Source organism: Callithrix jacchus, chromosome 8, assembly GCF_049354715.1.
Source record: "Callithrix jacchus isolate 240 chromosome 8, calJac240_pri, whole genome shotgun sequence".
NCBI lineage: Eukaryota > Metazoa > Chordata > Mammalia > Primates > Cebidae > Callithrix > Callithrix jacchus.
In genome coordinates, this window is record NC_133509.1 from 128,266,247 (window position 1) to 128,293,103 (window position 26,857).

Consider the following 26,857-nt stretch of genomic DNA (forward strand, 5'->3'; position numbering starts at 1 on the left):
CAGCACTTTGGGAGGCCAAGGTGGGCGGGTCAGTTTAGGTCAGGAGTTTGAGACCAATTTGGCCAACATGGCAAAACCTTGTCTCTACTAAAAATTCAAAAATTAGCCAGGCATGTTGGCACATGCCTGTAACCCAAGCTACTCGAGAGGCTGCGGCAGGATAATTGCTTGAGCCCCGGAGACTGAGGTTAAAAGAAGCTGAGGTCTTGCCACTGCACTCCAGCCTGGGCAACAGAGGGAGACTCAGGCTCAAAAAAAAAAAGACCCTTAAGACCCTTATCCTTACCTTAAAAAGATTCCTTGTATCCTTTGCTCTTGATCCCTTCCTTCAACTCCCGGTTTCAGGAAGACATTCCTTTTCTTTTTCAGTTTTGCCTTTTATAGAATTTCATGTAAATGGAATCATTCAGTGCACAGTATTTTCTGTCTGACTTCTTTTATTTAGCATAATGTTTTGGAGAGTCACTCATGTTGTTGGGTTAATGGATATTTTGTTTGTTTTTATTGCTCTATATAGTCCATGGCTTATGTATATTACAGTTTGTTTATTCATTTACTCATTGTTAGAAATTTGGATTGTTTCCAGTTTGGGGCCCTTATGAATAATGCTGCTATGAATATTTGCATAGCTGGTTCCATGTGAACATATGTTTTTATTGCTCTAGGTTGAATACTTAGGAGTGGAATTGCTTGATAGTATGGTAAATAAATGTTTACCATTATAAGGTAATGCTATACTATTTTGCAAAGTGGCTGTAACGTTTTCTGTTCCCACCGGCAATGTAGGAGTTTTAGTTGATCTGCATCTTCACCAACACTTGGTATTCACAGTCTATTTAACTTCAGTCATTCTAGTTGGTATGCAGTGGTATCTTGGGGTTTTAATTAGCATTTCTCTGAGGATTAGTGATGTTGAAAATCTTTTTATGTGCTTATTCACTATTTGTCTATCTTCTTTTAGGAAATGTCTGTCCCAATCTTTGGTGTATTTTTATTTTTATTTTGTCTTTTTATTGAGTTGTAGGAATTCTGTATATATTCTGAATACAAGTTTGTTGTTTTGAAACATTTTGCTTCCAATCTGTGGCTTACCTTTGTGTTTTCTTTTTTTTTTGAGACGGAGTTTCGCTCTTGTTACCCAGGCTGGAGTGCAATGGCGCAATCTCTGCTCACCGCAATCTCCGCCTCCTGGGTTCAGGCAATTCTCCTGCCTCAGCCTCCCGAGCAACTGGGATTACAGGCACGCGCCACCATGCCCAGCTAATTTTTTGTAATTTTTAGTAGAGACGGGGTTTCACCATGTTGACTAAGATGGTCTCGATCTGTTGACCTCGTGATCCACCCGCCTCGGCCTCCCAAAGTGCTGGGATTACAGGCTTGAGCCACCGCGCCCGGCCACCTTTGTGTTTTCTTAGCAATGACTTTTGAGAAGCAAGACTTTTAAATTATAAAGCCAATTTTCAATTATTTTCTTTTATCCTTTGCACTTTTGGTATCTCGTTTAAGGAATCTTTGCCTAAAGCCATGTCATGAAGATATTCTTCAGTATTTTTTTCTAGAAGTTTAATGGTTTTATCTCTAACAATTAGGTTTGTAAACATTTTTGTGTTAATTTTTATGTATAATGGGAGGTAAAGTTTGAAGTTCATTATTTCCGTGTACCATATCCAGTTGTATCTTATCTCTGTTAGGTTATCTCTGTGCCTTTGTTAACAGTCAGTCACCCATACATGTGGCGGGTCTGTTTCTGGCCTCCATTTTGTTTATTCATCTATCCTTATGTCGACGGCATATGATCTTTCATACAATCAGTCTTCCAACTTTTTTCTTATTTTTCAAAATTGTTTCAGCTATTTTAAGTTCTTTGCTTTCCATGTAAATTTTAAAATCAACTTGTAATTTGCTTCAGAGGAAGCTTATTTGGATTTTGGTCTATAGATCCACGTGGAGAGGTTTACTCTCTTAATGACACTGAGTCTTCCAATCCTTGGGATGACATATATCTACACGTATTTGTGTCTTGTTTAATTCTCTTTTGCAATAATTGGGAGTTGTCACATCTTTCGTTAAATTTATTTCTAAGTATTTTTGTGCATGGATTTTTTTTTCAAGTTTTATTTTATAATTATTTGTTGTTAGTATTGATAAATACAATAGCTTTTTCATGTTGGTCTTACATCCTGTACCCCTGCCACACTCACATATTTGATGAGTAGTTTTAAAAAATAAATTATATATATATATATAATTTAAGGTTTTCAACATGCATCGTCAGGCCATTTGTGAATAAAGATAGTTTTACATTTACCTTTCCAATCTGTATGCCTTTTAGTTCTTTTTATTGCCTATTGCACTGGCTAGGACCTTCAGAACTATGCTAAATAAAAGTGATGTGGGTGACTGTTCTTGTCTTGTTCTTGACCTTAGATAGAAAGCTTTGAGCCTTTTGGAACATTAGACCAACCTTGCATTCCTTTATTCCTGAATTAAATCCTATTTGGTCATAATGTATATCTTTTAAAAATATTATTGGATTCAGTTTTCTAATATTTTGTTAGGGAGTTTTGTATCTGTGTTTTCTTGAGATATCTTGGTCTGTAGTTTTCTTGTGATATCTTTGTCTGGTTTTGAAATCAAGATAAAATTGGCTTCATAAAATGAGTCGGGAAGTGTTTGCTTTTCTATATTTTCTGAAAGGATTTGTGTAAAATTGATAATGATTCCTTGATTTTTTAAAATAAATTCACCATCAAAGCTATCAGAGCCTGGAGGTTCTTTTTTTGTGGGAAGGTTTCAAATTTTAAATTCAGTTTCTTCAACTGATAAAGAGCTGTGCACCATTTTTGTTTGCTTTAAATTCTTCTTAGGTCAGTTATGGCTGTTTGTGTCTTTTAAGGAATTTGTCCATGTTGTCCATTGGACAAATTTGTCTAGTTGCCATTTATTGGTATAAAGTTATTTGTAATAATTGCTTATAATTTTTTTTGTATCTATGGAATTTGTTGCTATGTTCCTTTTTTATTTCCGTTATTGGCAATTTATGTCTCTTTTTTTCTTCACCTGTCTGGTTAGAGGTTTATAAATTTTATTAATCAACCAACTTTTGGTTTCAATGATTTTCTCTGTTTCCTATTTTATTAATCTTTGTACTTATTTATACCATTTCCTTCCTTTGGTTTGTTTTGGTTTTAATTAGGTCTTCTTTTTCTAGTTTCTGAAAGTGAAAACTATATTATTAATTTGAAATCTTTTTTTCTCAGATAGGCACTTGAAAGCCATGCATTTATTTGTAAGCCCTGCTTTAAGTGCATTCTACAAGTGTTGTATTTTCATTATTCAGTTCAAAATATTCTCTGATTTATCTTGCAATACTTTTCTTTGACCCAAAGTTTCTTTAGAAGTAGGGGGAGGATCCAAGATGGCTGAATAAGAACACTTCTGGAGTGCAGTTCCCAGCAAGAACAATGCAGAGGGTGAGTTATCACTGCATTTCCAAATGAGTTTTCGCTGCCCACAGACCAAGAAATTCCAAGCGCCACGAGTTTCCAGCATGGCTGCTTCAGCTGGTGCCACGGGTTGGCGCACAGAAACTCACACAAATCTGGGCGGCTGTTTCAACTAGCACCTGGAATGCCTGAGAAACAGAGCCACTCATGCAACTGAAAGGGAGGGGGCTGAGACAGGGAGCCAGGTGATCTGGCTCAGTGGATACCACTCCCACAAAATAAGCAATCTGAAATGCTCTAGATTGAGAGTTTTGCAGCAAGCGCAGCTGGACCCAGGACAGTCCAGCTTGGTGGGGGGAAGGGCGTCCACCACTACCAAGGCAGTCCACTAATACCAAGGCAGTCTGCCATTCCTAACTGTCTCAAGGAAGTTCACACAGCAGTTGGGCAGAACCCGCCACAGCTGAGCAACACCTCTGCTGGCAGACTGTGACTAGACTATCTCCATGCGGGGCACAGCATCTATGAAAAAAGGCAGCAGCACATCAGGAGCTTATAAATAAAGCCCAACCTTCCTAGGACAGAGCACCTGAGAAAAGAGGCAGTTGTGAGTTCCGCTGCAGCAGACTTAAACAGACCTGCCCAGCAGCTCTCCACAGAATAATGGAGCTCCCAGAGCAGCACTTGAGCTCCTATAAGGGACAGAGTATTTCCTCAAGCAGCTCCCTGACCCCCATACACCCAAAGAGACACCTCATAAAGGAGAGCTCAGGCTGACATTTGGCAGGTACCCTTCTGGGACGAAGATAACAGAAGAAACCGGCAGCAACCCTCATTGTTCTGCAGCCCCCATGGGTGATCCCCAGGCACGCAGGGTCTGGAGTGGACCTCCAGCAGTCCTGCAGCAGAGGGGCCTCACTGTTAGAAGGAAAACTAAGAAACAGAAAGAAATAGCTTCAACATCAACAAAAAGGACATCCACTCAGAGACCCCATCTGAAAGTCACCAACTACAAAGACCACAGGTAGACAAAGCCAAGAAGATGGGAAGAAACCAGTGGAAAAAGGATGAAAATACCAAAAGCCAGAATGCCTCTCCTATTCCAAGGGATCACAACTCCTCACCAACTAGGGAACAAAGCTGGATGAAGAATGAATCTGATGAACTAACAGAAACAGGCATCAGAAGGTGGGTAATAACAAACTTCTCAGAGCTAAAAGGACAAGTGCTAACCCAATGCAAAGAAACTAAGAACCTTGAAAAAAGGTTAGATGAAATGGTTACTGAATAAACAGCTTAGAGAAGAATATAAATGACTTGATGGAGCTGAAAAACACAGCATGAGAACTTCCAAGCATACACAAGTTTCAATAGCTGAATTGACCAAGCAGAATAAAGAATATCAGAGACTGAAGATCAACTCAGTGAAATAAAACAAGAAGGCAAGATTAGAGAAAAAAAGTGAAAAGAAATGAATGAAGCCTCCAAGAAATATGGAATTATGTGAAAAGACCTAATTTGCATTTGATAGGTGTACCTGAATGTGACGAAGAGAATGAATCCAAGTTGGAAAACACTCTTCAGGATATTATCCAGGAGAACTTCCCCAACCTAGCAAGGCAGGCCACCATTCAAGTACAGAAAACACCAAAAGATATTCCTCAAGAAGAGCAACCCCAAAGCACATAATCGTCAGATTGACCAGGGTTAAAATGAAGGAAAAAATGCCAAGGGCAGCCAGAGAGAAAGGTCGGGTTACCCACAAAGGGAAGCCCATCAGACTCACAGCTGATCTCTCGGCAGAAACCCTACAAGCCAGAAGAGTGGGGGCCAATATTCAACATCCTTAAAGAAAAGAACTTTCAGCCTAGAATTTCATATCCAGCCAAACTAAGCTTCATAAATGAAGGAGAAATAAAATCCTTTATGGACAAGCAATTGCTGAGAGATTTCATCACCACCAGGCCTGTGTTACAAGAGCTCCTGAAAGAAGCACTAAGAAGGAAAGGAACATCCAGTACCAGCCACTCCAAAAATGTACCAAATGGTAAACACCATCAACACAATGAAGAAAATGCGTCAACTAATGGGCAAAACATCCAGCTAGCATAAAAATGGCAGGATCGAATTCACACATAACAATATTAACCCTAAATGTAAATGGGCTAAATGCCTCAATCAAAAGTCACCAACTGGCAAATTGGATAAAAAGTCAAGACCCATCAGTGTGCTGTATTCAGGAAACCCATCTTATGTGCAAGGACACACATAGGCTCAAAATAAAGGGATGGAGGAAGATTTATCAAGCAAATGGAGAGCAGAAAAAAGCAGGAGTTGCAATCCTAATCTCTGATAAAATAGACTTTAAACCAACAAAGATCAAAAGAGACAAAGAAGGGCATTACATAATGGTAAAAGGATCAGTGCAACAAGAAGAGCTAACGATCCTAAATATATATACATCTGTTAGACACAGATCAATGAGACAGAAAATTAACAAGGATATTCAGGACTTGAATGCAGATCTGGACCAAGCGGACCTAATAGACATCTACAGAACTCTCCACCCCAAATCCACAGAGTATACATTCTTCTCAGGACCACATTGCACCTTCTCCAAAAATGACCACATAATTGAAAGTAAATCACTCCTCAGCAAATGCAAAAGAATGGAAATCATAACAGTCTCTCAGACCATAGGGCAAAAAAATCTGGAGACAACAGATGCTGGAGAGGACATGGAGAAATAGGAACACTTTTACACTGTTGGGAGTGTGAATTAGTTCAACTATTGTGGAATACAGTGTGGCAATTTCTCATGGACCTAGAAATAGAACTTCTGTTTGACCTAGTAATATATCCAATATATATTTGGATGTATTACTGGCTATGTATCCAAAGGATTCTAAATCATTCTGTTATAAAGACACATGCACACGTATGTTCATTGTGGCATTGTTTACAATAGCAGAGACCTGGAACCAACCCAAATGCCCATTGATGATAGGCTGGACAAGGAAAATGTGGCACATAAACACCATGGGATACTATGCAGCCATAAAATGTGATGACTTTTGTCCTTTGTAGGGACATGGATAAATCTGGAGACCATCATTCTCAGCAAACTGACACAAGAACAGAAAATCAAACACCGTGTGTTCTCACTCATAGGCAGGTGTTGAACAATGAGAACACATGGTCACAGAGAGGGGAACATCAAACACTGGGGTCTGTTGGGGGGTCCAGGGGAGGCACAGCGGGGGTATGGGGAGGTTGGGGAGGGATAACATGGGGAGAAATGCCAGATATAGGTGATGGGGGGATGGAGGCAACAAACCACATTTCCATGTATGTACCTAGGCAACAATCCTGCATGATCTGCACACATACCCCAGAACCTAAAGTACAATAAAAAAAAAAGAAGTGTATGTGTGTGTGTGTTTGTTTTGGATGGAGTTTTGCTCTATTGCCCAGGCTGGAGTGCAGTGGCCTGATCTCAGCTTACTGTAGCCTTTAACTCCCAGGTTCAAGTGATTCTCCTGCCTCAGCCTCCCGAGTAGCTGGGATTACAGGCATGTGCCACCATTCCTGGCTAATTTTCATTTTTAGTAGAGACGGGGTTTCACCACATTGGTCAGTTTGTCTCAAACTCCTGACCTCAAGTGATCTACCTGCCTTGACCTCCCAAAGTGCTGGGATTACAGGTGTCAGCCACCACACCCATCCTAGAAATGTGTTGTTTTATTTTCAAATATTTGGGATTTTCCTGGTTACCTTATTTTTGATTTCTAACTTAATTCTATTTTTGTTAGAGAATATGTTCTATATGCTTTCAATCTTTTGACATTTATTAAGACTTGTTTTATGGCCTCAAAAATAGTCTATATTGGTAAACATTCGATGTGCCAATTGTAAAGAAATGTATTCTGCAATTGTTGGGTGATGTGTTGAAGTCTTCTATGCATTTGCTGATTTTTGTCTAGTTTTTCTAATAGTTGCCAATAAAAGCATATTGCAGTCTTTAGATTGAGGAATTCCTTTTTCCCTTTAAATCTGTCATTTTTGCTTCATGTGTTTAGAAGCTCTGTGATTGGATTCATGTACATTTATGACATGTTTTCCTGTTGAGTATCCCTTTTATTTTTATGAAATGTCTTTTTTATCCTCATTAATGTATTTTTCTTTGAAATCTATTTTTATCTGATATTCATATTGCTACTCCAGACTACTTTCATAGACTGTTTATCTGGCTTATGTTTCCCATCCATTTCCTTTCACCTTTTAAAGGTTTCCTACTGTCTTTTTAAGTATTTTAAGTATTCTCTTTTGCATTTTTAAACTAATGGTTGACTGAGCAATTATTATGTATGCCCTTAATCTTTCACAGTTAATAATGTACTACTTTATTTAAAATATAGAAATCTTGCAACTTTATAGGCTCATATCCTGCTTTAGTTTATACATCTACATATGCTATAACTTTAATTTTAAAGTTACATGGTTAATAAAGAAATTAACAACAACAAAAAGTGTAGTCTTTTACATTTTCCAAGATATTTACCATTTCTGGTACTCTGGTTTTTTTTGCTGTTGTTGCTGCTGTTTGTTTTTTTTGAGGACTCAAGTTTCTGTCTGAAATTTATTCCTCTTCAGCCTGAAAAACCTTCCTTAGCATAAAATTTTTACTGTAGCTCTACTTGTGACCAAATGTTTTAGATTTCTTTTGTCTGAAAAAGTCTTTATTTCGCTTTTATTCTTGAATAAGATTTTTGCTACATATAGGATTTTGCTTTGGCAGTTTTTTTCCTGTGAGTACTTTAAATATGTTATTCCCTCTGACCTTCTTGGTTTCAGAGGTGAATTCAGCCATTAATTGTCCTATTTTCATAAAATGTATGTAAATTGTTGTTTTTTCTCTTGCTGGTTTTAAGAAATGGTCTTTATCTTTGGCTTTTAACAGTCTGAGTGTCTGGCATGGGCTTCTGGGTGTTCATTCTGTTTGGTGTTTGTCATTTCGTGTCGGAAAACTTAAATCTGAGGAATCTTTGGCCATTATTTCTCAAATATTTTCTCTGCCCCAGTCTTTTTTGTCCTCTCCTTTTGGTAATCCCATCACACATATGTACTTCTTACTGTTTGATACTACCTAACCGATCTCTGGGGCTCGGTTCATTTTTTTTTTTCAATCTTTTCTCTCCTCTCCTCTGTTCTTCACCTTGGATACTTTGTGTTGGTCTATTTTCAAGTTCACATATTCTTTCCTCTGTCATGTCCATGTCCAATGGCTGTAAGCTCATTCAGTTAATTTTTTTTATTTCTGATATTATGTTTTTCAGTTCTAGAACTTCCATCTTGCTCTTCTTTTATGATTTTCCTGTTTCTGCTGAGACTTCCCCTTTCTCTGACGACAGCTTCCTACATTGAAAACATGTTTTGTTTTACGTAATTGAGAATAGTTTTAGCAGTTTATTAACATCCTTGTCTGTTAATTCTAGCATCTTTTTCCTTTCAGGATTAGAGTATATGATCTTTTCTTGTGGGAATGTGTTTATTTTTCTTGGTTCTTCTTATGCTGGGTAATTTTGAGTTGCATCCTGGATATAATGAATGTCAAATTTTGGAGACTTTGGGATCTATGATTTCCCACTGCTGAGTGTTGTTTCCTTTGTTTTATGGGTCATTTCCTGGCTGGGATTGAAATCCAAACTCTGTTCCCATGCAATAGTTCCTTACTTTGCTCAGATCTTTTATCTTTAGCTGGGCTGATTTGAGTCTATTTTGCACTTGTGTGATTCAGGGGTCAGTTAGAGATGTGGATATTCAGAGTTTGGGGATTCAGAGGTTAGGGTTTTTTCCCTTGTTGGATTCCCTCACTTGCTTCAGAAAAGTAGTTTTTGGTTTGTTCGTTTTTAGATTCTGCTCCATCACGTTCAGACTGTATCGCCTGAAGAACTCCCTCCTGGCTTTGACTCCTGTTTTCAGACTGGGCCCCACAGTTTCCAGTGACTACCTGTTGATGACTTGAGAGTTCTGTTCTGAAGACTCAAAACCATGCCTCTGTCCTCTTTCCAGAATCCTCCTCTTTTAGAATATTTAAGCTGATTATTTTTGGGTGCTTAAACTCTAGCCTCTGGTTTTTAGATCCATTTCTTAAATAAATGGCTGCTGCCTTTAGAACTAGACTTGTGGCTATTCATCTACTCTCTGTTTCTGGGTCAAAATGAAGTCACAGCAGCTTCTTTATTCTTTGATGATAAAGAAATGATTATCAAAACTCATAAATATAGGGCACAGGTATGGTGGTGCAATTTGCCTTTAAGCTTGGGAAGATGAAGTCAGAGGATCGCTTGAGGCCAGGAGTTTGAGTCTGCAGTGAGCGGTGATTGCATCACTGCACTCCAGCCTGGGTAACAGAGCAAGACCCTGACTCTAAAAAGAAAAAAAACAACTTGTAAATATGGGAGCCTTCTCAACAATGACAATATGCGTATTGTGTTTGTTTTTTTTTTTATGCCACTGGGTTCATGCTTGCTTTTCAGTTGTTTGAATTAAATAATTTAATGTTTGGGTAATACATAATCGGGATGAAACTGAAAAGCAAGGGAATGATAAATGAAAATGTTAGAGAGGGACTTATATCTCTGGCAAATGACAGGGATGTAATCACAGGTAAGTACAGATAAGATACAGGAAATGTTCTATCTTTTTACCTGGGTGGTGGATAAATGGGTGTACATTATTATTACTTTTGAAAGTGTATACATAATTGTATGCCCTCTTTCATATCATGAGGATGTCCTAAACAGTCTCTGGGACACAATCTAAATTCAACGTCCTTGAGAGCTCCTTCTTGGGAGGTGACTGAGCAAGGTCAGAAGTGAGGCCTAGGAAGGAAAGGTTCACCCCAGTTGGGGCTTTGGCAGTGCTGTCGTGTAAGCCAAGGGACCTCTGACCAAAAATGTGGTCAGGGAGTGGGTTGCTCTATGTTTTCTGCTTAAGTTCAACATGACCTGCCTCTAGCTGTTAGAAGTAGGTCAAAGCAGAAACTTTCTGTGGGAGTAAAATGAGTGTCCTTGGCTGTGTGAGGACACTGTGGAGGAGAGAAGGGACTTTATTGGCTCAAGAACAAACTCGCCGAGGCATTTTGCCTTGGGTTAAAAGCACGGTCTGGGGTTCCTGGTGATGGCAACTTTCAGCAATTTGTCTCTTGAACCACATTGCTCTGACCTTGACTGATTGCCCTCCTTGCCTGACACACAACTGGGTGTTCCTTCGCCTAGGAGAAAGGATACATCGATGAGTGTTTATGCCTTCATTTTTGATTTGTAGTTTGCCTGAATGTACCATTCTACTTTGGGAACATTGTTTTTCAGAGTTTTGAAGGCACTGCTTCATTGTTATCTTGTTTCCAGTGTTGCTTTGGAGAAGTTCAAAGCCATTTTGATTCTTGATCTTTCCTAAGTAACACAAAAAATTTAAAAATCTCTAGTAGTGTGTAGAGTCTTTTCTTTGTCCCAAGATTCTGACGTTTCGTGACAATGTGCATTGCTGTGTGTCTATTTTTACTCATTGTGGTGGGCTCTTTTAATCTGCCATTATCTAAAACGTTCTTAACTAATTTTGTTAATAGTTTTAACTCTTTTGGTTTTGCTATTGCCTTTTTCTGAAACTCCCTATATTCTGATATTGGATATCCTGGATTTGTCATTTCTCTTTTATTTTGTCTTTGTCTTTTGCTGTACTTCAGGGAAATTTTTTCAATTGTATTTTCTAAACCTTCTATTGATTATTCCTGGGATTATGTTTTTAATCTACAATCACTTTTTCTTCTCTGTATGTTGTTTTTCTAACAGCACAACACTATTCATTCATAGGTAGAATATCTTATCTTTCTGATATTAATAACAGGGTTGTTTTTTTTTTGAGACGGAGTTTTGCTCTTGTTATCCAGGCTGGAGTGCAATGGCACAATCTTGGCTCACCACAACCTCCGCGTTCTGGGTTCAGGCAATTTTCCTGCCTCAGACTCCCGAGTAGCTGGGATTACAGGCACGTGCCACCATGCCCAGCTAATTTTTTGTATTTTTAGTAGAGACGGGGTTTCACCATGTTGACCAGGACAGTCTCAATCTCTTGACCTCGTGATCCACCCACCTCGGCCTCCCAAAGTGCTGGGATTACCTAATAACAGGTTTTTTTTTGTTTGAAGACAAGTCTTTCTTCTTCCCTACAGGCTCTTTCTCTCCAAGTTGATTTTCTGCTCCTTCTGGTCTTTCTTACAGTTAGAGGCTTTCTTTGGATGGTTGGCCATCCTTCCCAGCCTACTCATGATTAAGAGTTGGAACTAAGTAGCTGACCTGAGCAGTTAGAGGGCCATTTACTGGGGACACTCCTGGTGTCACTGTCTTCAGACCTTTCCTCTTTGACTAGTCAGATTCACAGAAGGAAAGAGAAAAAAAGAGGCTTCCGGTCTCCAGTCTGAAGGGTAAGGATCTAGCTGCCAGGAGTTGGAGGGCAGGGGTTGGTCAGCGCTGCACTTAGAATTTACAAGTCATATAGTCAGCAAATCTCCTCGGTTAGGTAGATTATCCCGGCTTTCCATTTTGTTTGGTCTCTGCCATTCTGGACACCCTCTGATGTTTTTCTCTCTCAGCAATAAACTTCAGATATGCTGAGTTGAGGAGAGGTGCTCTCTCAGGCATATGGAGCAGGGGAGAAAATTTAGGGTTCTAATTGCTCTTAAACAATTTTCAGCCAGTCTCCCCCTTTTTAGCTCCCCCTTCTGCTCCTCACCTCTCGTTCTAAAGCTGTCTGTTACTGCCATTTCTGTGCCTTTTGAGAAGCCTGAGATGCACATTAGTTGGTTCATGGCTTTAGAATCAGTTGGTTCTTAGCACTGCTGCTGGCCTGGGATTTGACTTGCTCTGGTCTGCCAAGTCAGTGGCCACTTGTCTATTGGCTTTCAAGCTTCCAAAAATTATGTTGCTTTGTGTTTGTCTCCTTTTCTTCTTGTCTTTGAAAGACTCTTTTACTGTAGTTTGGTGACATTTTAGGTGTGCATGATTTAGATGATTGTCTTCACTTTGCAGTACTGACCCAGAACCTTTCTCTTACTTTTCCATGCCCAGCATCTTCTCAACCTTCACACCTTACTTCATTATATCTCTTCTGAAAGGCCTTCCCGGCCCATCCTATGTCAAGAAGGCATTCCCCAACCACTTCTTTAGTCTGTATTTTAGCCTCTTGTAATCTCTTTAAAAAATATTTACTGTGTTTTTGTTCATTTTTTACCCTTTCTCATATGCTGCATGACACCAAGGACTGTGGCTTTCTTGTGCACTGTTACATCCCCAGCAACTGGCACATAGTTAACTACAATGAACATGTGCTGAATGTATGAAAGAACAGATTATACATGGACGGTATAAATGTTTTTGGTTTTTTTTTTTGAGACATAGTTTTGCTCTTTTTGCCCAGGCTGAAGTGCAGTGGTGTGATATCAGCTCACTGCAACCTCTGCCTCCCAGGTTCAAGCGATTCTCCTTCCTCAGCCTCTAGAGTAACTGGGATTACAGGTGCTCACCACCATGCACAACTATTATTATTATTATTATTATTGAGATGGAGGCTTGCTCTATTGCCAGGCTGAAGTGCAGTGGTGTGATCCCAGCTCACTGCAACCTCTGCCTCCAGGTTCAAGTGATTCTCCTGCCTCAGCCTCCCAAGTAGCTGGGATTACAGGTGCCCACCACCATGCCTAGCTTACTTTTGTATTTTTAATACAGACGGGATTTCACCATGTTGGCCAGGATGGTCTCAATCTCTTTACCTCGTGATCTGCCCACCTTGGCCTCCCAAAGTGCTGGGATTACAGCTGTGAGCCACCATGCCTAGCTTATTTTTGTATTTTTAATACAGACGGGATTTCACCGTGTTGGCCAGGATGGTCTCAATCTCTTTACCTCGTGATCTGCCCACCTTGGCCTCCCAAAGTGCTGGGATTACAGCTGCGAGCCACCATGCCTAGCTTATTTTTGTATTTTTAATACAGACGGGATTTCACCGTGTTGGCCAGGATGGTCTCAATCTCTTTACCTCGTGATCTGCCCACCTTGGCCTCCCAAAGTGCTGGGATTACAGCTGCGAGCCACCGTGCCTAGCTTATTCTTGTATTTTTAATACAGACGGGATTTCACCGTGTTGGCCAGGATGGTCTCAATCTCTTTACCTCGTGATCTGCCCACCTTGGCCTCCCAAAGTGCTGGGATTACAGCTGCGAGCCACCGTGCCTAGCTTATTTTTGTATTTTTAATACAGACGGGATTTCACCATGTTGGCCAGGATGGTCTCAATCTCTTTACCTCGTGATCTGCCCACCTTGGCCTCCCAAAGTGCTGGGATTACAGGTGCGAGCCACCGTGCCTGGCCGGATTTTTAAAATTGATAACATCTTTCTCAGTTTTTCTCATCTGTAAAAAAATAAGAGCAGGGAAATAAAATAGCACTTACCTCATAGACTTGTTGTGAGGCTTAGAGAGTTAAAAGGATAAAGTGCTTAGAACAGTGCCTGGCACATGGGGAACACTATAAAAATGCTGTCATAGTTAGAGTTTTAAGAGTCTTAAAAACAGTCTTCAGAGAGTTATAATTTTATATTTAATTGTTCAATTTTTTTCAAGTTAAAGAAAAGTTTGCTGTGTGATGAGCTGGATTATTCTTCTGAATTGTGTAGTATGTTCTGAATCAAAGTACATCTGAATTTTGAGTACAGGTTGATCATGAATGGCAACTTGAATTTTAGCACTGTCATGGAAGAGAATTGTGCTTCCACATTGAAGTAGGATCCCAAATATTTCCCTGAGGCTTTCTGCTTAGCCAGACATTTAAGGACAGTGCTGGCTACGATGCATCTTCTTGTTTAGGCAATTCTGGGTTATCTGTGTCTTCTTAGGGAGTAGAATTTATTTTCAGTGCAATCATTTTGTTTTGAAGTTGAACCACATTGATTGGATAGATGGTTGATAATTAGAGATATGTCTTGAGAATTGCATTTAGTGGTAGAAACTTAAAGAATGATTCATACTCATCAGCCTTTGTATATCCCTGAAATTATTTAATTTTCACCAAATAATTCCTTAGTTATTCAAAAGTCTATGATTTTTTAAATAGAGAGCTCAGTGAAGTTCAGTAATGAGAGATTAAATAGTTTTCTAGCTTTCATTTGCTGAATCCACATGTCTAAATTTGTGCTTTCTTGAAAAGATAGTAATGCTCTTGTTTCTCTCCTCTCCTTGCAGTTTTGAGTACAATAAGCACAATATTCAGATTTCTTATCTCGTCATTTAGAAAGACCAAGCTCGTCAGTCACTCTTTCAATGGGGTAGGAAGTACTTAAACTTTGGACTCAGAGTCTCTAATTTCAAAATCTTGATCTGAGGAAGCTGCTCAGTAAACTTTGAAAAGTAAGTTTTTATAACCCAACCCAGTTGCGTCAAAATAGAATAGATTTCCGCATTCTATTTCAAATTATTACGTATCCAACATTCAACTTGAAGATAATTGACTACCTGTATCAATTGCTTCATCACACTGTGAAATGAATCTGACTTTCAAAGTTTCTAGTACAAGCTGTCTTGACCAATGGTGCAATAGAAACTGGAAAAGAAACCTCCTTTTTTGAAGAGAAATAGATGATTTGAGGGGAATAAATTGTTGTTTTCCTTTTATTTATTGCAGATGTCCCATCTCTGGAACACTTGAAGCATTTCCATGTTTAGACTTTTAAAATCTTTTTTTTTTTGAGTCACAGTCTCACTTTGTCACCCAAGCTGGGGTGCAGTGGTGCCATCATGGCTCACAACCTCGATCTGCTGGGCTCAAGCCACCCTCCCACCTCAATCTCCCAAGTAGCTGGGACTACAGGTATCATCACCACACTTGGCTATTAAAAGCATTTTCTTTGTTGAAATGGGGTCTCACTATGTTGCCGAGGCTGGTCTTGAACTCCTGAGCTCAAGCAATCCTCCTACTTCAGCCTCCCAAAGTGCTGGGATTACAGGCATGCACCATCATATCTGGCCTACACTTTTTTCAATTGACAGGTGTTAGGTCTTACTAATTCATATATGAAAGCTAACTAGATGAGTTTATGTATGTGTGTATAGAGGGGTGTGTGTGTGTGTGTGTGTGTGTGTATTCATAATTAGTGTGCTAAAATGTGTAGTGGGGGTCACAGCTGGTTCAAGTGTTTCTCTTTATAGGTGACTTATCAGAAAATGGCTCTATCATTTACCCCTGTGTGATCTTGGGCAGGTTACTTGACCTCTCTCAGCCTCAGTTTCTTCGTTGGTGATGTGGGAATAATAGCAATACAACTATTATTTTTATGTTTACTGGCATATAGTAAACACTCAGAATTTAGAATCATTATTGTGATTACTGTGACCTTCTAGAGGTGAGGAATTTGTCTTATTTATGTTAATATACCAAAGTGACTCATTAATCAATATCTGATGAATGAATAAGATCACTGATATCTTTACTTTCAATTTGCTGCTTAACTTGTTGCTAATGTCTAAAATTCCCTAGACTGGACACTTTGCTTTTCACATGTTAAATGCTAAAAAAAATACTGTATGTGAAGTACTTTGAAGATGTAAACGGCTGTACAAATGTAATAGATGATGGTGATGATGTTGACGATAATGAGGATGATAGTGTTGGAGTCACTTACCAAAGAACAGGAATGCTCTTTGCTGACTTCCCCTGTCTGCTGAAAGTGCCAGGTAACATATGCTACCTGGAACCAAAACTGGCTGAAGACTATGTATGTAAGTATGCAAATATTTGGAAGAGCTTAACAATGCCATTTGTGACATCTGACATCCTTTAAACTGTTCAGCCTCTCTACCTGTGTATCCTCTTCCACAACCCTTGGTTTGTGTCTTTTATGAGGTTTTGCTTTCCGTTAAAGAAGATGACTTCCTCAAAGGAGGGGATCGTTCTTTGATCAAGGATTTACAAAGAACTCTGCTTTCCGCTACAACTGCCCAACAGTGCATTGCTGCTTTGTTCTCCCCACATCTCCATTTCTGAATATACCTTTTTTATTAGCTGCATTTGTCTTTTATTCTTTACAAGATGAGTCTCTGAAGATAGAACTACATTTCAGTACTGCATGCAGGAGTAGAGTGTGTGTGTGCTCTTGTGCACATGCATACATGTGTCTCTGTGTGTGTAGGGGGGCTAGGCTTGATTTTATTGATGACACAAGATCACTGGTATGTCTTACATCTTTACTCCACAGGTTACACTATGTTAAAGGAGAGAGCTTTGGACTGGGAAAGGGGAAGAAGAGATACTCACCTGTGATGGCTAATTATAGTAGTAATTTATTATCTACTAGGTGCTAGTCATTGTGCTAGGTAGTTTATATATGCAATATTTTAAAGTTCTTATGGCAACTCTGTGAGATAGATAGGATTTTATAGATTAGGAAATTGAGACTCAGAAGTGCCTGACTTTATCCATGTTCTCATGGTAAATAGAAGAGCTAGAATTTAAATAACCCCTGGATTTGGATTCTTGGTGCCTCTATTTTATTTGTTTTTCCTATCAGTAAAATGGATTGCTTGTGTGTGTGTGTGTGTGTGTGTGTGTGTGTAAAGCTCTAATTGTTGAGATGAGGCAAGGAAGAGGGTTGAGGTGACTCTTGTAGGAGCTGCAGAAAATTACAGATGTGTGATGAAGTGAATGATGAAAGGCTTGGAAAAGCTGGACTATGTGGCTAGAAGTGGAAACTAAGAAACCCCAAGGCCCTTATTCTCAGTGTTTGTGTGGTTTTCCTAAGGAGCCTGGTGAGTGCAGGTGATAGTTGCTAATCCGGGAATGAGGGAGGGGAGCTTATGGAATTTGGAAAATACCCCTCAAATCTTGTTTGGCTCCTGATAGTAAAGGATTTATTTATTAATGTTATTGAGTATGATAACAGTATGTGATTAGGTTGTTAGTGTTTTTATTAGTGAGAGATTATATGAAAATATTGATAAGTTAAATAATGTGATGAATAGGATATACTTTATTTTTTTTTTGAGACGGAGTTTCGCTCTTGTTGCCCAGGCTGGAGTGCAATGGCGCGATCTCGGCTCACTGCAACCTCCGCCTCCTGGGTTCAGGCAATTCTCCAGCCTCAGCCTCCCGAGTAGCTGGGATTACAGGCACTCACCACCATGCCCAGCTAATTTTTTGTATTTTTAGTAGAGACGGGGTTTCACCATGTTGACCAGGATAGTCTCGATCTCTTGACCTCGTGATCCACCCGACTCGGCCTCCCAAAGTGCTGGGATTACAGGCGTGAGCCACTGCGCCCAGCTAGGATATACTTTAAATACTCAAGAATAAAAAGAAAGAGTGGAAGGGGACAGATGGTGACTATTGAAGGTAGATGATGAGTGTCTGCCAATCGGTAGCCTGGACACCTTCTACCCTCAGGGCCTCTTCTCTGTAAGGGAATCTAACTCATTCTGAATAGAATAGGGCCAATGTTAGCTGTGCTAAGCCCTGTATTTTTTCTACTACTCTTCCTAAGATTATTTTTCCCAAAAGGTCCTTGGGTATGTGCCTCTATGAAGGGTGTTTCACTTTCCTGCACCTAGAGGTACATAGCTCTAATCTTAGTCAAGACTGACTCAGAGAATGAAAAATGTTTATATGCCTCGGCTCCGAGTGTTCTCTGAGATGGTCAGGGTGAGAGTGGGCACATATCATCCTATAACCATAAGGCCGTGCATGGTTTCTCACAGTTAGTTCCTTAGAGTGGGGCTGTCTGTCTGCTCTTCTGACTCTTGGAATGGGTATTCTTTGATCTCACTCCATCATTGAAGATATAATCCCATCCTTATTCCACTCTCAAGCTTTCAGCCAGACCAGCTCTGTACCCCAAAATGGATGGTGGTGGAATTGGGGGATTCTGGAGGAAAGTGATACAAGTAGTTCTTGTGGTGCAAATTGTTCTTCCTGTGAGTAGTAGGAAGAGGAGGTAGTGGAAACTTTTGTGTTATATCCAAGAATCAAAACTAGCCCATGAAAGGAAAACAAACTCTAAACTGCTCCATTGTACCGAGAGTCATGTGGCAATTCATTCATTCTTTCATTCACTTATTTGTTCATTTGTTCATTCAGTCATTCAACATACATTTAGGACCAGTCACTTATTAAATGCTGGGTATACTAAAATTAGAGAGACCATTTCTGATCTCAACGTTCTGATAGCCTAGTGGAGGAGACAACCATTGAGTTAATAATTGTAGCCTGTGTTGATAAATGCCATCCATGATAGAGGGAAGTCTTGTGTACTGTGAATGTACTGAGGAGATGCATATAATGCAGTTTGTAGGGAAGGTTCGTTATCTACAGGGGAAATAGGTATAGCTGAGCTTTAAAGAATTCTTAGGAGTTAGCCAGTCAAAGAAGTGTGGATTGCATTCCTGTAGTAGAGAATGTGTCTAGAACCGTGGAAGAATAGCAGCGTCATGAGTTAGAGTTTTGCAAGTGAGTATGACTGAAGTGTGTGACACAAGGAAGAGGGGCAGAAGGTGAAACCCGACAAGTGAGCAGGGAGCTCTTCATGCAGGGCTCGATATGCTAAGTTAATTGTTTGGATTTCAACCAGCAGAAAATGAGGAAGATTTGAGTTTGAGAAAGATCATACTGGGTGTCATGTGCAAAAAGGATCAAACGGGAATCAATCTGGACATCACAGCAATTAATCTAGGAAAAAGATTATACAAGCTTGAATTAAGGCTATGCCAATGTGGATGGAGAAGAGAGTAGACCCTTGAGCTGATTTCTAGATAAAACCAATAGTGCCAATAAGTAGAATCTAGTCGACATGAAAGACACAAAAATAGTGAGTAAAGACGGATTTGCAGCGGCAGGTAATTGGGGAAGGTATGTGTTTCCTTATTGATCCACTAATCAAGAGAAAAAATTAAAAAGGTATCAGGCATAATTTTCACTTAAATCATTGTGGTGAATAGTTATAGCAATGCACATTTCTGAGATATGTCCAAATCCTCTTTATTTATGTCTATCATTTCTTAATCACAGTTTAGAATGAAAAGAAAATGAATGGCTTAAAAGGGAGCAATGACAGAAAATCATCTGTAAAGTCTTAAGCTTTATGTTATGCAAGAAGAAACCAATAAAAAATTAAGATGGAATATACTATCAAATCTACAATTTTAATAACTAGCACTGCCAAAGAATGTGGGGAAAATGTTACTTTAATTTCTCATTTAGCAAAAACAGAACAGAACAAACAAATAAGAACTCCTGAGGCTCATAAATATTAAATGATTTGCTTGAAGTCACACATAGCTGTAGGTGGGAACTCACATTCCCTCCCAGGGATCTCTGCGGGGCATTGTGATAACACCATGACTCAACATGTTTGGGGTCCAAGTAATTAAAAATAAAGTTGGAGTAGCCAATTTGCAGGAAAAAAAAATGAGTACTGCAAATGATAATGAAGAACCTATAAAATGTTGGGGGGTTCCATTGGAGTGAGAGGTGGAAGGAAATAAATCATGAAAAAGAGTACTGCATTATTTGTATGTTATACAAGCAGATTTCATCATGAAATTACTTATTTGTGTAAATGGTGTTAGAATTTTAAACAAGTTATTTAGGGAATATCAATTGGACTACAGATAATTGACATTTAAACTTTCAATTCATGTCAATCACTGTGCTACTGTTGACCATCTGCTATGTACCTAACACTGTGACAAGTCCCAACAGTGTACAAACGAAATATAAGATGATTTTGTTTCCAAGGATCTTAAAGTGTTGTTAGGGAAACTAGATTTGCAAACATGAAACTAATTTAGAACTATCTAGAATAGTTTATTATCAGTGAAATATTTATATAATGAAATGCAAGAATTTTGGAAGCAGATAACCATGCTCTGGGTAGTCAGAAAAGGGAGGTATTGATAATGTTTAGAGTCAATTAGAAGGCGTCATTCAAGGCAATTATCCTCGGTTCAAGCAATTATCCTGCTTCAGCCTCCCGAGTAGCTGGGATTACGTGTGTGCCACCACGACTGGCTAACTCATATTTTTAGTAGAGACAGGGTTTCATCATGTCCAGGCTAGTCTCAAACTCCTGACCTCGGCCTCCGAAAGTGCTGGGATTACAGGCATGAGCCATTGCACCTGGCCGATGTAACTTTTAAGATGGGCCTTGAAGAGTGAAAGGGATCTGATTTTTCAAGAAGTAAAGAGCAGGACTAGTGAAATAAACATGTTTTGTTTTGTGTTTTCTAAGAAATAAATAACTAGTCTAATATTCTAAATAGTCTAATACTTTGTCTGCTCACTGCAGTATTACTTAATGAAATATTGAAAATAACCTAAATGCCGAACAACAGAATAGGGGAAGTGTCCATCTTTCATGCTAAATCTGTATCATTGAATATTATCAAACCAGTAAAAGTAATTAAAGAACAATGTGGTCTGGTGGAAAAGGATGGCTTACAGCCTGTTAGACTATCAGTTCTATATTTATTAGCTTTGTGCCTTTGGAAAAGTCACTTAGAGTTTTTGAGCTTTGGCTTATTCAATTTTTAATGGTAACAATAGTGGCCACCTTGCAAAGTTATTGCCAGGATTAAAAATAAGTATATAGAGCAATTGGTACATGATGCATACTCAAGAGATGTTATTCACACTTAGTAATATATACACTCTGCTGGTATGTAAACAGGTACCGTCTTTCTGAAGGACGATTTCTTAATTCTCACCAAGCTTTAAAAGGAGTGTTTTCTGTATGACTCAGCAATTCCATAACTAAAATTTATTCTAAGGAAATAATTAAAGATGTGTGCACATAGAATATTTAAAAGGATATTCTGGTCACACGCAGCAGCTCACTCCTGGAATCCTAGCACTTGGGAGGCCGAGGTGGGAAGATCCCTTCAGCCCAGGTGTTTGAGACCAGCCTGAGTAGTACAGTGAGCAAAGTTTGAGACTTTGTCTCTATAAAAATAATAAAAGAAGGCCGGGTGCGGTGGCTCAAGCCTGTAATCCCAGCACTTTGGGAGGCTGAGGCGGGTGGATCACGAGGTCAAGAGATCGAGACCATCCTGGTCAGCATGGTGAAACCCCGTCTCTACTAAAAATACAAAAAGTTAGCTGGGCATGGTGGCGTGTGCCTGTAATCCCAGCTACTCAGGAGGCTGAGGAAGGAGAATTGCCTGAACCCAGTAGGCGGAGGTTGCGGTGAGCCGAGATCGCGCCATTGCACTCCAGCCTGGGTAACAAGAGCGAAACTCTGTCTCAAATAAATAAATAAATAGATAATAAAAGAAAAGAGTGTTCTTTGCAGCATTGAATAGGATAGTGAAAAACACCCCAAAATCTCAGAAATAGATTATTAGTAAATTATGATTCTCTTACAGAAAGGAAATTATAAAACCGTTAAAATGATGATATAGAAGTGCATAGAAAGTGAGGAAAACAGATGCTAAAACTATACAGTTTAATCCCATTTTTGTAAATGTATATTTATGCGGAGAGAATTTTCTAGAAGGATAACATGCCAAAATCTTAATTACAGTTGTTTTGACATAGTGGGCCCTTTAGGTGATTTTTATCTTCTTCATGTTGCTTACCTGAATTTTTTGCTTTTATGATAATGAGCCCAGCTAAATAAATTTTTCAGAAATAGGGATGGATCTCTATTAAAAATATTTAGTGGCAAAGGAAAATGCTTAAGACTTAAAGAAGAAAGATTTCAAACTTATGTTTTGTAGCCCCAATTTTGTTAAAGTACTTTTTAGTCTATGACTGATTTTTGCTTTTGTGGCTTTTTCTCTCAAAAAGTAGCAAAGCTTCTAAGAGATGGTGGGGATAGAATGGGCAATAAAATATCAAACAGAGGTTAGATTTGTGTATGCACTGACCCCTTTTGTTTTTTTCTTCGTTTTCATCACAGTTTTAACAGTTGACTTTCTTAGCTATTTTTATGAAGAGACAAAGTTGAACAGCTGTAAAAGGCCATTCTTTCCCTCCCTGTCTCGTCTCCTTTCATTCTGACTAGAAACTCATCAAATTCTGTACTTAGTAGGCACGGAGGGTAAACAATGGTGAACAACAAACTCACTGTCCACTTAGAAAAGACAGTCAACAGTCACCCAAATAAACACATCATTGCTAACTACTACGAAAAAACTCCAGAGTGTTACAGAGAAGGAAATGAGGGTGAGGATTAGGGAACCACTTCAGACAGGGAAGTTTGCAAAGACCTCCATGACGAGGAAGGGACGCTTAAAGTGAGTTTTAAAGTATGAATAGGAGTTAGTCCCACTCTATGAAAAGAAACAAGGACATATAAAGGTTTTCAAGCCAAAAAAAAAAAAAATGTGTTGGCCCTGTGTGGTGGCTCATACCTGTAATCCCAGCATTTTGGGAGCTCAAGGAGTTCAAGACCAGCCTGACTAACATGGTGAAACCCCATCAATGCTAAAAATACAAAAATTAGCTGGGCATAGTGGTAGACACCTGTAATCCCAGCTACTTGGGACACTGAGGCAGGAGAATTGCTTGAACCCAGGAGAACGAGGTTGCAGTTAGGCCGAGGTTGCAGTGAGCTGAGATTGCACCACTGCACTCCAGCCTGGGTGACAGAATGAGACTCCGTTTCAAAAAAAAAAACCACCAAGAAAAAACTGTCTTAAATAAAAAACGAGCCAGGTGTAGTGTCTCATGCCTGTATTCCCAGCACTTTGGGAGGCTGGGACGTGCGGATCACTTGAGGCCAGGAGTTCGAGACCAGCCTGGCTAACATGGTGAAACCCTGGCTCTACTAAAAATGCAAACTTAGCCAGGCATGGTGGCCAGTGCCTGTAATCCCAGCTACTGGGGGACTGAGGCAGAAGAATCACATGAACCTGGGAGGTGGAAGTTGCAGTGAGTGGAGATCAGGCACCCCAGCCAGGGAGACAAAGCAAGACTCCCTCTCAATAAATAAATAAATAAATAAATAAATAAATAAATAAATAAATAAACCACAACAGTGCTGGCTCTTGTGTCATGACATTAGGTTGGAAGATAGGCAGGGACTTTGACCACACTAAGGAGGATTTGGGATTTTGTCCTGAAGACTGGGCAGCCCCTGAAGGACTCTGAGCAGGGGTTACTGTTTATGACAGTATGAAGCAATTTATGATTTAAAAAGATCTCTTTGGCTGCTCTGAGGAGAAGGAAGTGGAAAGAGGCAAGAAGAAATCTGGGAACTGGGCTAGGAGGCAATTAGACTTAATCAGGAGATGCTGCTACTGAGTAATGACAGTGAGGATAAAGAACAGAAGCAGCTGGGAGATGTATTTGATAGGATTTACTGATAGGACTTAGTGATTAGAAGGACTTAGCGATGGACTGGATTAAAGGAGTGAGGTACGGGGGAATAGGGGCTGTCAAGGATGAGTTTTAGAATGCTTTGCTTGAGTGACTTGGTGGATTACACAGATGGTGGAGTAGGTTTCTTTCCTGGGGGAAGGGAGATCTAAGAGTCAGTGTTGGACATGTTTTCTTTGAGGTATTTACAAGATTATCAAGTAGAGAAATTGAGTTGATGAGGCCTGTTACTCACAAGAGCCACCCGTCTGGGATGGAGAGAGACCTTTCAGAGCAGTTGGCCCCTAGACGGTCCTGACAGCCCTGTGGGTGGATGGGATTGCCTCTGGGGAGAATATCAAGAGAAAGGAACAGAGAGTCTAGGACTGAGCTCTGATGAATTCCAGCATTTAGACATCATGCAATAGGGGGAAGTGGCAAAGCACTTGAAGAAGGCTACATTCTAGGGAGGAAGACCAGGGGAATGTGGGGTCTGGGACGCCAAGGGGAGAGAGTCTCAAGAAGGAGGGAGGGAGGGAAGGATTGACTGTACGGAATGCCCTGAAAGGCCTAGGAAAACTATAATCAGAAAGTACCCAATGGCTTGGCAATCTGAAGGCTCTAGATGAGTGTGGGAAATGGACTCAGTGCAGTGGTGGATGTGGGAGCCAAACTGGAGTGAGTGGAAGGAGGAATAGGAAGTGACAGAGAGAGAAGAATGTGTGCATAACTCTTTTTTTCCTCTGCCTTTCTTTTTTTTTGTTATTATACTTTAAATTCTGGGGTACATGTGCAGAACATGCAAGTTTGTTACATAGGTATACACGTGTCATCGCTGGAGGGGAATGGAAAAGCAGGAGAGAGGTTTTTTGTTTTCTGTCGACAAGGGAGCTTCTATAATTAGTTTGACTCCTGGTAGGAATGATTTAGCAAAGAGGGAGAGATTAATTACATAGGAGACACACTGATGGATGGAGAGCCCTAGCAAGTGGTAGGATTGGTGTGGACTGGTGTTTGACAGGACAAGGAGATGCTAGTAGGTTTTTGATTTTTACTATTTAGTATATGTGGAGTGTATACCAGGCACTGTGCAAAGTATCCACTCACACATTAATCACAATAGCACAATAATCACAGTAGCCCTATGAAGTTGATATAATTATCTCCATTTTACAGATGAGGAAACTGAGCTTAAGTGGAGATAGATCCAAGGTCTTAAGTCAGAACTGTTTGATTTCAAAGTTTATGCTCTTAACTCTTACTAAAAAGATTTCCTCTATGCTGGTGTATTAGTTTGCTCCAGGTGCCATAAAAGTACCACCGACTGGGTGGCTAAAACAACAGAAATTTATTTTCTCACAGTTCTGGAGGCTGAAGTCTGAGATCGAGGTGTTGGCAGGTTTGTTTTCTCCTGAGGCCTCTCTCCTTGGCTTGCAGATGGTCGCCTTCTCTCTCTGTCCTCATGTGGCCTTTTCTCTGTGTTCCCACATTTCTGGTATCTCTTATATGTCCTAATCTTCTCTTAAAAGGACAGCAGTCAGATTGGATTAGGGTCCACCACTGAAACGGCCTCATTTTAACTTAATCACCCTTTTAAAGGCCTTATCTCCAGGTACAGTCACATTTTGAGGTTAGGGTTTCAACATATGAATTCTAAGGGGCACAAAATTCAGTCCATAACGGATGGCTTTTTAAGGTATAAGGAAAGGGTGTCCCTGGGGAGAGTTTTGAAGACAGTATGACTATAATTGGAGAGTGGAGAAGAAGGAGCTTACTAGAGAAAGGTAGCCTTAGGGTCAGTTGAGGTCGAAGATCATTCATGTATATCTATCAGGCCCAATTATTGGCGTCTCTGCAGCAGCAATCAGGTATATGTGTGAAGTAAAGAGGAACTCTTTGCTTTGGCGAGGCAGCTAGATGCTCACATGAACTTATTAACCAGCCAAATGACCACCTCTCGTGCACAAAATTGAACTGTAAATGAGTTTTGCTCACATCCTTGGCACAATTACAAATTACTTTTGTCAGGGACCTGTTTGGCTGCTCTGAAATCATTGAAAATGTGGAAGTTAAATCTATGACTGCTAAGGTTTTGTTGCATTCACCAATGCACAAATTGGCTTGAACATTTTTTTCAATCTGTTCTGTAAATGGTCTTTCATAATTACTTACCATTCTCTTCCTCTTTCTCTATCCTACTTTCTTTCTTCCTTTTTTTTTCCATCTTCACTTATCAATAATTTATTGAGTACCTACTAGGTGTCTGGCACTAAGGACGAAGAGTCCACATCTATTGTATGTCTATATGCAGATATATATGTGTATTGTGTACATATATATACAGATATGTATAGCTCTCTATACATCCAAAAGACCTGAGCGATAAATGCTGTTTCTAAAGTATTAATTCATGTGCTCATTTAATCCTATGAATATGTTGAGTCATTCAATCCTATGAATATGTTGAGGATATGTTAATCCTATGAATATGTTAAGTGCCAGACAGTGTGTTATGATTGGGATAGAGCCATGAGTGATGTACAGTTTCTGCCCTTATGATTTTTACAAACTGGTATAGAAAAATAAACAGGTAAGTGCACAGAGATTATGCAATGTGACTTTTGTAAAATGTTAAAAGGTCTCAAAGAAAAAAGTGACTCTCGTCTCTGCTTTGCTGTGCATATTTGGATACCTGTGGAAAAGAGCTTTTGCTGCATTTTAATGAAACTATAAAAAGAACAGTCATTCATTTGACAAACATTTTGCTTGTAATTGTTGTGTAGTGATGGTTTTATAGCTCTTGAATTATGAGCAAGCCATTGAGTTGGGGGATTTATGACATTTTTCCTCATTTGAACTTACTGTCCACACCCTGTACTGTCATCGACTCCTTTTCTTAGGTGTTGGAATGATTAATGGTTTTCCTGAAATACTCCACAGAAACCTGCTGAATATTAAAACTTGAGAAAAGTCACAGTAATGAAGCATTACTGTGACAGTGGGTGAGCAAACAG

At 39.6% G+C, this 26,857-nt stretch overlaps 1 protein-coding gene across 50 annotated transcripts in view; it reads left to right on the top strand.

Moving 5' to 3' along the window:
- Window positions 1-26,857, top strand: part of UNC79 (unc-79 subunit of NALCN channel complex) — a 287,437-nt gene that overhangs the window by 15,227 nt on the left and 245,353 nt on the right. The gene's annotated exons all lie outside the window — the stretch shown is intronic.